Source organism: Centrocercus urophasianus, unplaced genomic scaffold (assembly GCF_019232065.1).
Source record: "Centrocercus urophasianus isolate 14NV4802_14NV808 unplaced genomic scaffold, USGS_Curo_1.0 seq_32, whole genome shotgun sequence".
In the NCBI taxonomy this organism is placed as follows: Eukaryota; Metazoa; Chordata; class Aves; order Galliformes; family Phasianidae; genus Centrocercus; species Centrocercus urophasianus.
The window spans coordinates 5,469,987-5,487,034 of record NW_024884889.1 but is presented as its reverse complement, the minus strand read 5'-3'; positions in this window follow the sequence as shown (position 1 = coordinate 5,487,034).

The window sequence follows — 17,048 nt, the reverse complement described above, 5'->3', positions numbered from 1 at the left end:
ATACAGTTTTTTTGAATATTTCACTGCTGAAAATAAGGGACTATTACAAAAGATGTACAAATTATATGTACATGGAGCTCTGATGTCTGATACTGCACAGATTGCTGAGTTGTTTTCAAGAGGAAAGCTGTTAAAAAAAACCAACATGGAGTGTAGGAATGAATTGAAAAAAAGGTTAAGTATTTCTGGACAATTCTATGGTAGGAATTCTTAGTCACTGTTTATAGATAGATATTCAATTAAAAGTGTTTCGTGTTCACAATAAACATTTACTGTTTTCACAATAAAGGTCAACTCACTGATAAAAAAAAATAAATAAATCCTATTCTTTGTAGGAAACTTTTCAGTAGAACAATCCTATCCAGTACCCATTTCATGTTTTGTTCAGAGTAGAAATTTTGTGTTACGACAATTAAACCTCAACTGCTAATTCTCTCCTTGAGGATGCATTTATTCCTACGCATTTCAAAGACATTCTCACCCAGGAACCAAACCAAAGCCAGCAAGGGCAGCATGATCTGATTCATCAGGTGATATAAGAATTCTAACACTGCGCAAGAACAAATGTCTGTGAAATAGATTATTTAATGCATTTTATCCAGCAGCAAATTTAGGAATGAGCAAGAAAGGAAAAGACTTCTTAAAATACAGATAAAATGAATTATCTTTGAAGTATTTTGGTATAGAAACTCATCCTTTTCTCAAAAAAATTAACAAAGTTGATACTAATTTACATGAAAGTTTATACAATTTATATAAAATTTATAATGATTTATACATTTATAAATAATTTATTCATTCATAATACAATTAATTTTCAATCTAAGTGTCAATGCAGCATCAACTCTGTGTTCTGAATATTGGAGGCATTGAAAGAATAAAGCAATTCTTTACAGAACTTTTTCAAGCAAAGCAAAGTGAGTTGCAGCTTTATTTTGTAATCAAACCCCGCACTGTATGAGCCCCACAACTGTCACTCACCAACATATAGCGCTACCATTCCAACACAGTTCTGCTCTGTATTCAAGTCTACTTGTTCTGTATTTTTAAGGATAGCTTTCGTTTATAAACAGAATGATTGCCCAAATAAGTGAAACTTTTCTGAACTCTTTCAGCTCAAAAACTGAGCTGTGTTCTTGCGCACCTCCTACCACTGCGTGGTTCAGGTCTGCAACCACAATAACCTTTCCATACAATATAATGAGCTGCAATAGGCAATAAAAATAAACCTTATCTTTTACACAGAAATCAGAGGATATCAATAGCATTCCTGTGCATGATTAAGTCAAAGGAGAAGTCTTCAAATAGGCAAATGCTGCATCTGTCAGATATACGATTCCCTTGTCTCTTTCCATTACTTTGCTGAGGATGAATAAGTACTTTGAATGGCAAGATGGATACAGTGGATACAGTGCTTGTGAATGCTCACAGCCGAGAAATTGAAGCTGACATTTTATTCTGCACTGTGCTAACCATAAAACATTATTGTTTATCCTAACTTCTTCCCACTGTCAGTCAGTTACACTTTTGGCAGCTGGGTAATAACCTTGAGTGTTATGCAGAGCTAAGGAAAATGTGATGGTATTTGGGAACTGACTTCACAGCATAAAATCAGGAAGTATTGGGAAAGGAGCATGTAGTTGAAGTGATGTGGTCAGTTCATGCATGCTTGTGACTCATTCTGAACTCAGTCATTTCAATTCTATTACATCTGAAACTGTTTGATGATACACAAAAAGGTTGTACTATGCAAAAAAAAAAAAAAGAAACACATCAGCTGAAATCCCAACTGCAAAAAGATAAATGAGCAGTCAACGTGTGACTCAATAACTAACCAGTAATCTATCACATAATTAGTTCCTTCTTTCTTGGGAGAGTGAGTGGTGCTTTTCTTTCTCCTTTTCCATAGAAGTCATAAATTTACAGACTCATAAAATCCTTCCATAATTGTATTTTTATCCAGGTTGATAAGTTTCATGCAATTAACTTTCTACATATGTATAACCTATTCCAAACGTTTGCACTCTTCTGCTTAGCAATACTGCTAGATATGTGAAATCTAGATTTCAGACTGGTATAAAAGCAAATTCTTTTAATGACAGGGTGAGAACAGGGAACAAAAACATCCTTCACCATCAGGACTTAATATCTGTATATTATTTGTAATATAAGAAGGCTAATTAGCATAGTACAGACTTGCAAATGCCTTATGTTGGCTTCACAGATCCCAAATCCAGAAAATTCAGTTGCTCCAAAGAACTTAGTGAAACAAACAGGGAAAAGTAGTGCTTCTGTTAAAACGAAGATGGGCTGACATGCAAAGGCTGGGCAGTTGTTACTGTTCAGGGATATCAACTTCACTGCTTTAAGCAGAGCGCTGTTGAGTGCATGCTATAAAACTGAACATAAAATTTAGCTCTACGAACTGCCATAGGTCTGATGAGGGATTTTACATACAAACAACTGACAATTAGAGTGATGATATTGCATTTTGCAGTGTACAGGAGGAAAAATCTTTCCTCAGAAAGCTAAAGACAAAAAGCCTTCCTCCTTAAGGCGTGTGCGTTCCTTGATTTAGAATTACAATTCAAATGTTATCAAAGAAAGCAAGCATCAATAAGCAGATAGCAGTTTGGTTATAGCATAAATATGGCAACAGAGAGAAGTACAGAAACAATCGATAAGAATGTGGCAGAAAAAAAAGATAACTTTCAGAAACAGTCCTTATACCTGAAGACTGAATAGTCTGAGCTCTTCCTGCACGAAAAGAAGGCACAAAATTCAAGTTTACTGCAAACCCACTTACTAGATATTCTTTTCTAGATTCAGCATTGCGTGGTGCTATTTAGAGGAGCTGCAAAGCAGAGCCTCTTTCAAAGGTTCTTTCTGAAGGTGAGCATGCAGCAATGAGTCTCCATTGGAAAGGCCCACATTTTCAACTAGACTGAGGGTATAAGCCAGTGTTATATCAAAAACCACAGGAGACCTAACTGAGATGGAAAAGGGACAAGTCTCTGTGCTGGTGCACATCAGAGCTGATGCTGAAGGCAGAACAACAGATAGATGTACAGCTGGTTTTTCTGCAGAAAATTAAGCTTACAAACCATTCTAACAAACGGTTGGAGGATGAATCAGAGGAGTGCATACAACTAAGAAGAAAGAAAAGGGAAGAACTTAAAGTAAAGGAGGCTGTAGCTCAAAGGACTGTGGTACCCAAGTGAGCAATTCTGCTGTCATTGGCAGTGAAAGAAGCAAAGCTCTGAAGAGAAGGAGGGAGATCTCTATCAGCATGTTGGTTCTGACAAATTAGTCTAGCCATCTTAAAGAATGTGTTTCTCTTCAGTGATTTTTTCTTTTTTTTTTTTTTGCACAGCTTCACAACTGAAGAAATAAGAAGGAAAATAATATACGCTAAAGTAATGGTAGGAATAGGAGACACCAGATAAAAAAAAATATCTGCAATTATGAACACTGCATTCAGGTTTAAATCTTTTTAAAATTATCAACAGAACTGATAGTTACTTTAATAGCCTCCATAACTACTGATCACATCCCTTGAAGAACTCCAGTAACAATGCTGATGGAAATTGCAGTAGCATTATGAAGGGACATAATGGAGGAGGTGCTGTACTGATCCTATTGTAATGCAAAGTAACACCTGCCATTTCTGTTCAGCAGAATCAATCCCACTGGAGACCTCTTTGTTCCTCTGAACAGAGCCTCATACAGTCATAATCGTTTTACAAACACTAAATATCAAAACATACTTTATGTAAAAGAAGAAAAAAAAAGCCACAACAAACCAGCTTAAGCAAAACTACCCAAGATGTAGTCCAGAAGAAGTATTATTATCCAATTGCTACCATAGTACTGGATCAAGTGGTTCCACCTTGGATCATTTCTATGTTTTGATTATTTAAATACACAGTAATTATTGATGACAACCATGTTTTATGTTCCTCCAAATTTGGCATTAACATTACAGTGACTTTTTAAACAATCCCAGTTACTTGGCTAATGAACTGACACTATGAAACACAGGCTAACTTCTTAGTTGTACAAGTGGAAGAATGACTCAATCACTGTTCTTTTAAACACACAGGCAAAACTACATAATTGTTACTTCTTCAACTTTTTGCACTTGGCAACAATACAGCCAGCATAAATGTTTCTGCCCAATTGTTACTCAGTTTTCCCCTTCCCTTAGAACAGTTTGAAAACATTTTACCAGTTCACGGCAAAACAAGAATGAGAATTTCTTCTTGTTAAGGAAAAAATCAAGGTGATCCAACAGCCACGACCACAGATCACGGTCAAATATGAATCAACAGAGAATAACACAAAAGTAACTTGAAAAAAGAAAATGTTCTCAAGAGAAGAGTCCTTCAAACAAATTTCATGCACCTACGTAGAAAATATTACCTAATTCACTTTTTATCTCAAAATCTTTATTTGGTTTGCAAGTTTTTTGTTTGCTTGTTTTTTATACGTGTATGCACCTTGATTTTAGGAGTCATTACGGGGTGCCATAAATACTTTGTGTGGTTGTCCTTACTAGGATTTGGGGCTACAACATCAATTCTCACACTACAGAAAGCTTCATCATTTTCTCACAGCCGTTTTTCTGTAAGCTTTACAATTGCATCAAGTTTCTTAAAGAACTTTGTTGAAATGTAGCTAATTAAAGAGACTAACATAACATAAAATGCTTTCAGTGGGTAAGAGATTCCAAATCTGCTTAATAGCAAAAAGAGGCAGTAATTGCAATCAATTACAAAATGTCTGATTATACAAATAAATTAATTAATTAAACAATATAAAATACTTGTTGCTCCATTTTTGTTTTCAAATTTCCTGGGGGGGGGGGGGGGAAGGGAAGGGAAGGAGGGGAGAGGAAGGGAAGGAGGGGAAGGACAGCTCAAAATTCTGTATGCATTCTGCACGCTTAAAAATGTTTACCATCATATGAGCGTGCACATTCATTTCTGCTCTGCTTCCCAGGGGAGAGATGAATGCATAACACACCATTCCTAGCAGTGCTAGGAAAAACTTAACAAATTGTACATCACTTAATCTGGTCACTAAGGCTATTTGCAACCTCTTTTGTTTCTGTTGATGGCTTCATATTAGTTTTCCTATCAGAGATTCTTTACAAAGTGCATCTTGTTCCACTCATTTTTCATTACTTCTTAAAAATCAAACATTAGTATGTACCTAACAGCTATTCTCCACTTCCTCTTACGGGCAAAAACCCAACCATCTGTGGTCAGAGAGTTTCCCTCCATAGCCTGTTACATCTTCCCACCAAGCACCACCTAAAACACACACCGAAATCTGAATTTTTAACCAGTGCCCTCACCTGTGCTTTGGATAATTTGCTTTACAGAGTGGTGAGCAAAAGATGACTGAGATGTCTGGCTCACTCCCTGATCCAGCTCTCCCTCTGTACTTACTGCACAACCTGGCAAAGCAAAGGGAGAACATCTCCTACGCACCAAGGCACCCACTGAACAGCTCAACTGGCAAATGTGGTCAGACAGAAGCAGACTTTCACAATGCAGATGTTAATGAAACTTCTATCAAAAAAATGATAAAAGACGACAAAATCAAAACTGGGGATAAGAAGCAAATTTTGAACCTAAATTCCTTTATTTTAGCACCTCCGTATTCACATCATGCTGGCTGTATGACGTAAATAGAGTAACAGGATGCCTAGAGTTGGAAGGGACACACAGGAACCACTTTGTCCAACTCCTGGCTCCTCACAGAACCACCCAGTATTGAATCCTATGTTTGTGAGCAATGTCCAAATGCTCCTTGAACTCCAGCAACTTGCTACCCTGGGCAGTGACCGACTACACTCTGGTGCAGAGCCTCTTCCTAACACTCAGCCCGACCTCACCCTATTGCAGCTCTATACCATTCCATTCCCTTGGGTCCTGTCACTATCACCAGAGAGCAGAGATCAACACTGCCCTCCACTCCCCGTGAGGAGCTGATGCCTGCCTCAGCCTCCTCCGCTCTGGGATGAACAAACCAAGGGACCTCAGCTGCTGCTCACATACCTTCTGATAAAAGATGGCAACTTGCACCTATTTCCAGCACCTGTGCCTCACTCAAAGGAGACTGTGATGGCCTTCAGTAACTGATTTAAGTTACACAAAAACAATCCACACTCAAGAGCTCCCAGAGCAAATAGCTGCTGAAAAGAAGTATCTCACTTCTCATGGTTTAAAATCTTACTATTCCCAATGCGGAGAAGCCAAAGGATCCAAGTCAGCTTTCAGTCACCCGACACTTTCCCCTCAGCATGGGACTACTCTAATAGAAGAGGTACCACTCATAGAATCCCATAAAATGACTCCCAACAGTAAACGTTCCTGTTTAGCTGAACTAATAGAAAATCAGACACAGACAGAGGACAGACACAGAAGATATTCTTTGTAAGGAGGAGTATGACCACAACAATTGTAATTTTCATTCTCTGGGAAACAATGAAATTGTTTGGCATGCTCTTCCAGCAACACACCAGGCCTTTTGCTGACTCAGTAACTCCCCGTGCCTGTTAAAATCACAGCACTGAGCTTAATGCACTGGCCTTCACACCTGGCACAATAAGAGGAGGGCTGCAGTAGGTAACCCACCTTTCTAACCCAGGATTTTGTTCTTAGGTACCCTACTTCATAGCCAAAGAGTTGTTGTCAATGACTCTATATCCAGACAGAGGCCAATCACGAATGGTGTCCCCCAGACACGTTTTGGGACTGGGGCTCTACGACCTCTTTGTCAACAAAGACTGTGAGACTGAGCACACCCTCAGTGAGTTTGCAGATGACACTAAGCTGAGTGTTGCAGTCAATATTACAGAAGGAAGGGATGCCATTCAAAGGGACATGGGCAGGCTTGAAAAGTGGATCCATGAAAGCCTGTTGAGGTTCAATAAGGCCAAGAGCAAGTTTTTGCACGTGGGCCGGTGCAACCCTAAATATGAGTGCGGACTGGGAGAGGATCTCCTTTAGAGTAGCCCTGTTGAAAACGACTTGGAGGTTCTGCTGGATGAAAAGCTGGATATGAGCCAATAGTGTGCCCTTGCAACCTGGAAAGCCAACGGTATGCCAGTTGGCATCAAGAGGAGTGACCAGCAGAGTGAGCAAGGAGACTGTCTCCCTCTACTCTCCCCCCATTGGAAGTACTATACCCAGGGCTTTCATTCAGAAAGTGGTGAGGCACTGGAATAGGCTGCCAGAGAGGCTGTGGATGCCCCCATCCCTGGAGACGTTCAAGGCCAGGCTGGATGAGTCCTTGGCAGTCTGAGTGAGTGGCTGGAAAACTTGCCCAATACAAGGCGGTCTTTGAGGTCCATTCCTACCCAAGCCATTGTATGATTCTATGATTTTTTTAAAAACAACAATGCTTGTCTTTCATGAAGCATTTCATATCCTTATAATTTTAACCACACAAAAGGAAATTTGCTATCAATACTCTCTTGACGTTCAGTATTCATCTTTGTTGATATTTTCATCTGTGCTAAGCTTGTGTTGTCCCATCTTTGCAACCAAAACAATAAACAACTGACCACAGATCTAGAGTAAATTTTTTGGCCAATGGTCTGTAACAGAAGTGATGCTGATGTTCTATTTATTGTAATTACATATTGCTATTATTGGTATTTAGTAACTTTCCAGTTTTAAAGACATTTCTAGATTTGTTACCTAATGTTTCAAACAATTGTTTTACTGCTCATGGGTTAATGCAAAAATAAGCATGTAATAATAACACTAACAAATACTTTGGTGGAAGTTTCCATAGTAACTTCCATCTACTGACTTGTGAACGTATGTGCTCTAATTCATGCAATCTTAGCATCCTCTATTTGCTATTTTATCTATTAGCAGCAAGTAAATAGAAACAAAGAAATTGTTATCATCATTTCTAAATTCAGACACTCAAAAATGTGGTAGGAAAACTGAATACTCATACACACATCTTTAGATAAACAGAATTTCTCACTGCAATCACACATATTCAGTATGCAACATTAAAATGAACTATTTTGCTTTAAGTCAGATCGAGACAATGGCTTCTAGTACTGCCTTCATGAAGGCTCGTTATAGCTGTAGGTCCTTAAAATGGTAAAGAATATTTCCTCTTATCAGCATTCAGCAGAACTGAACTGTCACGCTGCAGGGGACGTGCTATGCTTTCTGTATTTTTGCTCTGAGGAACAGAACAATGGAGAGGCCAGAGGATACGGCTCGGTATGGATGTAGAAGCACGAGCTGTCAGACTGCTCTGCATCTGCAAAGGAGCCGTGACCTCTCATCCCATACGAGTATCTAAGACTGCACACACAAGCATTTCTAAGGTCCTGGTGAAAACCAAATCTGGGCAAAGGATAAGATTAACCCAGTATTAAGCATATGCATAAAACAGCAAAGGACTAAGGCTTCTAGAGTAAGAGGGGAATGGTTCCAACTTGTGTTCACATAGCGATTGAACACTGGGACTCCAATCCTCCTAACGTTCTCAGCCACCATAATAAACAATATTTTTATTACTTAATCAGCTAATGCTCAGATTGTTAAAGGAATGATAAAGATTCACTTATTCCTGGGGAAAAAAAAGTACAGATGATGTATATTGGGAAACAGAATAACTTGAAGACATTTTTTAAGTGACTGGGTTACCCTGATGATTTGAGATTTGCTGGTGTACATATACTACTAGCTTTATGTAGTCATTCAACAAGAGATAAGAGATAGAAGCAATAAACAGGAAGAAAGAAAAATGAATTTGGCAGAAAACGGTACACATATTTTTAAGCTCAAACAACCATTGACAGGAAAAAGAAACAAAAAAACAACCAACAATCAACACCACTGAAGATTAATCAACATCCTCTGTGTAATTCTTGAAGCACTCAGTGAATATTCTACTCAAAGATGTAATATTGTTTTCTGATTTTAGAAATGAAAACCTTCTCACTGATGTTACCCAATTTTTACATACTTCGTTAATGTTAACAAAAAATAAAGACATCATATGGAAAATACATGAAGGATATACGGAAAATCCTAAATCAAGATAACTTACTTGTACCCTAGGATATGTAGACAAGTTCCCCTTGGAACTGGTCTCACAGAACATTGTGTGATTCAGGTAGGTCCTGGGAATAAATCAACAGCATTTCTATACCGCAGTACTGAAATCACCTGGATTAGGTGTATACTCAAAAATAAGAACTTTCTTATGTAACATGTCTGAATTCGTTCTTCTCTACTAAAGCGTGTTTGATTTTCTTGTGAGAAAAAGAACAAAATGGCTGATTTTATTTCTGTATTGTTCCATTTCCCACTTTTTTGTCTTCCCAGTATATCCCATGACCTCCACACAGGTCTTACAGACTACATTCTCTTCAGCTTGGAAAACACCTACAATACTATTACTGCTAAACAAAAAATTATTCATAATACATACTTATTTAACATTAATGGATGAACGCAGTGAGGCTTTCACACTTCCTGTCTCTTCAGCTCCACATCAGTGAAGTCTGCTCCTTCCATACAGACCTGTATGGGACACAAGATGGATGTGATGCCCTATTTAAAAGGTGCTTCTCTCACCACAACATATTCCCTCTTCCTTCCATAGTGGGTAGAAGCATATTTCTTAAATCTCATCAATCAGTATTACTGAAAAATCTGAACAGGAGCAGTTCATAAAGCATCAATGAAGGTATGACTGGAATAAAATATGGGATGAAATTAGGAATAGTAAGCTAGAAATCAGATACGCGGGAATTGAAAACTATTTGACAGCAGAAAGTGAAAGGTTGTAATAACAATTAATATTCTCTGAATGTAAATATTCTCCTTAGGAGGGAAAAGGAGTAAGCTCATACACTGCTACAGAATGGATTAGGTAGGAAGAGACCTTAAAGACGAACTAGTTCTAACCCTGTGATGTGGGCAGGGTTACCACCCACTAGATCCAGCAGACCACAGCCCTGCTCAACCTGGCCACGAACCCCTCCATGGACAGGGCATCCACAGTATCCAAACACACATCCAAAGTGGCCAGCCTGTTCCAGTGCCTCACTATCCTCTGAATGAAAAATTTCTTCCTAATACTTAACGTAAATCTCCCTTCTTTTAGCTTAAAATCATTTTCCCTTGCTCTATCATCATCTGCCTGAGTAAAATATCAGTCTCCCTCTTGTTTATAAGATCCCTTTAAGTAATGGAAAACCACAATGAGGTCTCGCTAGAGTTTTCTCTTCAATAGGCTGAACAGCCCTTGTTCATAATAGGGGTGCTCTAGCTCTCCAATCATCTTCATGGCCCTCCTATGGACACCCTCCAACATCTCCAAATGATGCTTTTATTAAAAACGGAAATTATGATCAATTACATTTGTGATAAAATAATTTATTTTAAAAACGCAAGAATAAACAGGCAAATAACTTACTGAAAGAAGCTGAAATACGTTCCATGAGAGAATCTTCGATCACCCCTTTTTATAAGGAACCTAAAGAGAAGAAATGAAAAAAAAATACACAGAAGAAAAAGGTTAGATATACTGTAGAATTAGGTATGCAGTATCCAGCCATAAATAAATCTTAAAGAGAAAATCAGGTATGGTAAAGATCTCTTAATTCTAGTAATAACGGCATTTAAAATTGGAAGTTGGCTTCTTAAATCTGTTTTTTTTTCTCACTTCAGTAAAAAAGACTCTATTTTGAAAACATTTTAGGCATACAAAGCACATGAATGTCAATTATCTCAAAGGCAGTGATTACCTCCAAGTGAATTACCTCACAAGCAAAGCAGAGTAGTTCAGCACTAGGTCAGTGTGTATTTCACTGGTGCAAAACAAACAGATTAAAGACTGCTCTTGCAACTACCTCAGCCAGCTCCTTCAGAACCCAGGGATGCACGCCATGCGGCCCTGTAGACTTACACACATTCAGTCTCATGAGGCGGTCTTGGACCTGCGCTGTCCTCACAGCGGGGAGGGATTTGTTGCCCCGGTCCCCACCTAGAGGTTTAGGGATGCAGGACTCGGGAAAGTGAGAAGTTCTGGAATCTTGTCCAACAGCGAAGGCTAACGCAAAGAACTCGTTCAGTACCTCGGCCTTCTCACTGCCCATTGAAGCGACTTCTCCTTTTACATTTACCAAAGCAGGCACACTCGCTTTGGCACATCTCCTGTGGCCAATCTACCTGTAGAACTTCGTCCTATTGTTTTTCACATCCCTCACCAAGTTCAGTTCCACCTGCGCCTTGGCTTTCCTGATCGCATTTCTGCAAGCGCAGACAGCATCCCTGTATTCTTCCCAGGTGACACAGCCTTGTTTCCAGAGCTTGTATACACCTTTCTTTGCCCTCAGCACGCCCAGCAGGTCCTTACTGAGCCACACCGGCTTGCTACCTCCTCTGCCCATTTTCTTCTTCAGAGAGACAGAGAGTTCTTGAGCACTCAGCAAGGCACCCTTGAAAAATAGCCAGCTCTCCTCAATGTCTTTGTTTTTTAAGACAGCATCCCAGGGGATCTCAGCCAGCAGTCCATTGAACAGCTTAAAGTTCGCACTTGTAAAGTTTGGGGTCCTGACACCACTTTTTGCCAGGCCCACATCCCTCGAGACCACAAACTCGACCAGCTACAACCCAGGCTGCCTCCAACCTTAACACCATTAATGATTTCCTCCGCATTGGTAAGCAGCAGGTCCAGCAATGCTTCACCTCTGGTTGGTCTGTCCAACAGCTGGACCAGAAAGTTATCATCAACACATTCCAGAAGCCTCCTAGACTTCTTGCAACTTGCCATGCGGTCTTTCCAAGAGATATCCAGATGGTTGAAGTCCGCCATCAGCACAAGAGCCCGTGAGCACAAAGCCTCCCACATCTGAAGCAAGAAAGCCTCGTCAGTTTCCCCTCGATCAGGCAGCCTGTAGTATACTCCTATCACCAGTTGACCTTTGTTAGACCCATCCCTAATTCTAACCCACAGGCTCTCAACCTGTTCCTGTTTCTCTGAGGAAGCTCCTCACAGTCTATCCACTCTCTGACATAGAGGGCAACTCCCCCACCCTTCCTACCTAGCCTACCTCTTCTAAAGAGCCAATAGACAGCAATGGTGGTGTTCCAGTTAGGGATTCATCCCACCATGTTTCCGTGATGGCAACAAGGTCATACCTTTCCAAGCACATCACAGTTTCCAACTCACCCTGCTTGTTTCCCAGGCTGCATGCATTCGTATAAAAGCACTTGAGCTGGGCTTTCCGTCTTACCACCTTTATAGAGCATCCAGGCTTGCCTAGAACAGCAGCATCCCCAACACCCCCCTGCTCCAGTCCATCACTTTTTACCTCACCATCATGGCCTATCAAGTTTGGTACGAGCCCTCAAACGACCTGCTCAACCCCAGCATCTCTCATTTTGTCACCTTCCCCCTTCATACCTGGTTTAAAGACCTGTCAATGAGTCCTGCTAGCTCCTCAGCTAAGGTCCTCCTCCCTCTCAGAGACAGGCTACATCCGTCTGCTGCCATCATTCCAGGAGCCAAGTAAGTTGCACCAAGGTAAAAAAAAAAAAAAAAAAAATCCTGCATTTGCACCAACTTTTAAGCCATTTATTTATGAGATGGGTTTTTTGGCAGCACTCAGCATCCTGCCCTGCCACTGAAGGTATGGAGGAAAGCACCACCTGCACACCCGTTCTCTTGACTACCCGCCCCAGTCCCCTGAAGTCTTTCTTGATAGCCCTGAGACTTTTCCCAGCAACTTCATCACTGCCAGCCTGGACTATCAACAGCAGCTAATAATCAGAAGGGCGAATCAGACCAGGAAGTCTTCTAGAAACGTTGTTGACCCGTGCCCCAGGAAGGCAGCACACCTCCCTACGGGCAGGGTCAGGGCGACATACAGGGCCTTTGCTTCCTCTCAGCAGGGAGTCCCTTACAACCTCCACCTTTCTGTCCTTCCGGGTGGAAGCAGTCTTGAGGCACGGGGTCGACCGCTGTACCCGAGGCAACCTCACAGACTGACCTCCTTCCACATCCCCACGCTCCTCTCCTTCATGTTCCAGGGCCTCAAACCTATTACGCAGAGGCAACTGTGGAGCTGAGGACAGTCGGGATGGGGAACGCCTGCTTTGTCGAGCTGTTACCTGTTCCCACTCCTCCCCCTTTCTCAAATAGCTCAAAGGTGGAGGAGAGGACAGGAAGCTCACTGCAACACCGTCAGCCTGCCTTTTCCCCTCTCTCACTTGTCTACAAGGCTGTGGGGGTGGGTGAGATGCTCCACGCGGTGCCTCAGCTACGCTCTCAGATCTCGGAGCCCATAGGGACTGGCACCACCAGTCAATCTCCTTCTCACACTCCTTTACGGTCCTCAGCCTCTCTACCTCCTCCTTTAGGTCAACCACCAGGCCGATTAAGTCCTGTAGCTGGTCACATCTTTCACAACTACCACCACCATCATTTGGCACTTCAAAGGCCAGGCTCTGGCACTTGTGACAGCCAGTGACCTGCGTACCAGCATCTCGTGTTGGGGCCTCAGTCTGAGTCTCCACACTTGTCTTTGCTCACCCCTTCTTTACTGGGCAGCTACCCAGCACTGCCTCCCCCCCCCCCGAGGCAGTTGCCCTTGCAATGCCCCTGCCGCATCAGCCGCTCTCGTGAGAGCTGCCCAGCCGAGAGCTGCCTGGCTGCTCTGTTCTCTCAGGTTAGAATTTCTTAAGCTAGAATTGTTCTCCCAGATAAATATCTAGAAAAGCAAAGAAACAGGATTTGAATGTGAAGAATGTTGTAATAACGATCATAGATACACCCTGCTTTAAGGTATCACTTGTGTTGAGTGACTGTAACGAAATAGATTTCTGCCCTTCGTAACACAGTGATTATAGGACATTTTATGATACAAATATATGGTAAAACACGTTCCTCTTTGACTGTTCCAGTCCATCAAACTTAGTTGACAGCCCAATACAATGGATACATTGTGCATTTCTTTAATGACAGTGTCCAGTCAGTGTACTTACAAGTGGCAAAGATGGAAAAAATGTAAGTTGCAGTATGCTGTATGCAACTATACTTCTGATTCTACCTTTTTTTTTTTTTTAAACAACCAAGGTACACTTGAATAGCTTGCTCTTAATTTTAATAAATTGTTGGAACTCATAAGATTGGATCTACTGAATCTGAATTGTTGCTCACACTTATCTGCAGCAGAAATAAGAACAGCAAGAAAGTAGTTTTTAATGGCGTGCTCAAGACCTGCAACAAAAAAAGTTCATAGTGTTCTGAATTGAAAGACTGACATAAATGCAAATCTTCAATTAAAGGGATGTTAATTTTGTGGAGGGTCTCACAGATTATTTCATGAGTAAAGATCACCATCTTCAATCAGTCAACAGTGAGGGCAATCCAGCCCACAAACTTCCTCTTGCTTCCTAGTCATTTTTCTGAAAAGGAAACATCTCATCATTAAGGATGCAATTCATAGCAGGTGCATTAATAGTAAGGAGGTATGTTTCCAATTCAGAACATTAAGTATGATGACACACACACAGTTGTGTGCCTTTGCTGAAGGCAGGCAAATGTACCAATGTCCAGACAGAGAATATCCCTCCAGAGAAACAGAAGTGCCAAACTTAACATTAATCCTGCAAAATGATTGTCAGGAAGTTATGTTAAAAAAAACAGAAAGGTAAAAATCGTTATAAATTGTTGCTTTTATACCAGCTTTCAAAAAACTCATACTAAATGAACATAAATGGACTGCAGTCTAGGAGAACTTCCATTTAGGTGTGTTATCTGTAGATTTTCTAAAGGAAATAGAATGGTCTGTTAATGGCAAGACACACTGCTTTGGTTCTATATATTTTTCCAATTATTTCTTCAGCAAAATGTTCTGAAAGGACCTGTTGCTTGCACATGCATCTTCTAGAGTAAATCACAGCAGCAAAATAACTCTTCAAAACAGAAAAGATAGGCACTTCCAGGAAGATGCACAGATTAGCTAAACAAACAAAATTTGCACAGAAAAAATGCTGATACTCATTTCACTTTCATTTAGTTTCAAAATGTCATAACTTGCATGATAAGAAAACAGAAAACATGTTGCATTTTCCTCTTCACAAGTCTATGGGGCAGACTAAGGGAAATAAATTATTTTTCCTGTTGTTTTCAAAGGCTGTACACCTTTCTGTGTAATACTGATCATTATCTCTAAGGCTGCCGACCACAAGAAAGCATCCTAACCCCTGCCAAGCATTTTTCAAAACTGTCATTTGATTCTGCGCTCAGCTTAAAGCATTCAGCAAATATTTGCTGAACTTCCCACAGCTTTCTATCTCCACTCTGATCACACAAAAACAATTTTCTTCCAACAATCCCATGGATGCAACCTTATCATAAAGTTCCAAAATAAGTATCATTTTTAACAAATTCCAGTATTTCCCACCCATCAAGGCTACAGTTTGCATATAATGTATTCACAACCAGGTGTTATAGATAATAAGAAGAGCTCTGCTGATGAACACAAACCAGTTTACAACAACGATAAATACCTTCTAAAAATATTTAATAAAGCTCTCATAAAAATTTCTTGCATGCAATGAATGCTATTTACAGACAAATGCAAAGCATTTGGTTGGAGATCTACTCCTGAAAAATTACTCACGAACAACATATTTTTGTAACTTTAGCTAACTAAAACTCTTTAAAAAAAATTAAACAGCAAAGTAATCATCTATCAGCACCTTGATTACATGGCCTTATACATATGAACTCCGTACATATGACAAAAAAAAACACCAACAAAAGCCATTCGAGTGAGAACAGAGGGGAATGTTTGATTATGTACTCACTTGTTCCCAAGTTATCTGTCCTGTAGGATGAAAGTGGACAGAACAGAGAGACTTAACTTGTATACAGCTTTTAGAGGTTTAATAATGCTTGAGCGGCACGGATACTCGCGCACCATGGATTGCTGCAAAAACTATTATAGGAATAGGAGTTTGCTTGCAACCAGTCATTTTTGTAAAAGGACAGTAATAACAGAGCATGACATATATGCAGTACGCATTAGCTTCTCTGCCAGTGTGTTAGCCTTGCTTTTTTCTTGTGGTAGTCTGCATCTTCTGTGCTCCTCCTATGTCACACTGGCCACACGATAGCTTAACCTGTGAGGAAATGTCTACACAGCACCAAGTATAATTCTGCAGGTGGAACCAGTCTGCCCTCTGGCATTCTGCCTGGGTTCCTCAACTATTCTGGTAGCCCAGGACAAATGCTGTTACAATATTACTATCACTTAAATTACTGATTTCTATTATATCCCATTAACCCAGATTTAGAACTTTACAAATGTACTCCTAAAACAGAAGCAACTAGGTGGCTGTTTAACACCACTACATTTTTGAGTGACTAGTTGAGGGATGACTAGGAAAGCCATATGCTATGGAGTACCATTTGCTCACTCACTTCCTGAGTTCTTCACCTGGCATCACAATTTCCCTTGAAACTACTGAGACACTCATCTTTTCAGAGTACAGAACGTCATGGGGCTATACAGATTCTATTTCAAAGATGTTATACATATAACATGTTATACAACATACGCAACAGAAAGAAGCCAGACCTGAAGCTCCGCCAGAGAACAGTCATAAGGGCAAGAGAGATAAAGACTTCATTTTCACTTTTTCAGTTCTTTACCTATATTTCTTTATGCCTTATCTCTTCATAGGTTATCTACAGCAGATGTGGTGGATAAGCCTCTGCTATGTTTGATTAGAGGCCCAATTCAGCTCAGCTTGCCTTATGTGAAGAGCAGTTTTGAGGCATTTCTCACGTAGAGCACATGATAAATCTGTAAGCTGCACAGCTGGGACTTCAACAAGAAATGCAGGACCCAGGCTGATTTCCTAGTTAGTCCTGAGAGTAACACATCAGTGGAAAGCTTTTATCGCAGTAATCAAGGGAGGCACATGTGTTTTCAGGCAAAGAGCAAAATTTCTGACCTACACCAAAATGCTAAGAATTGTTCT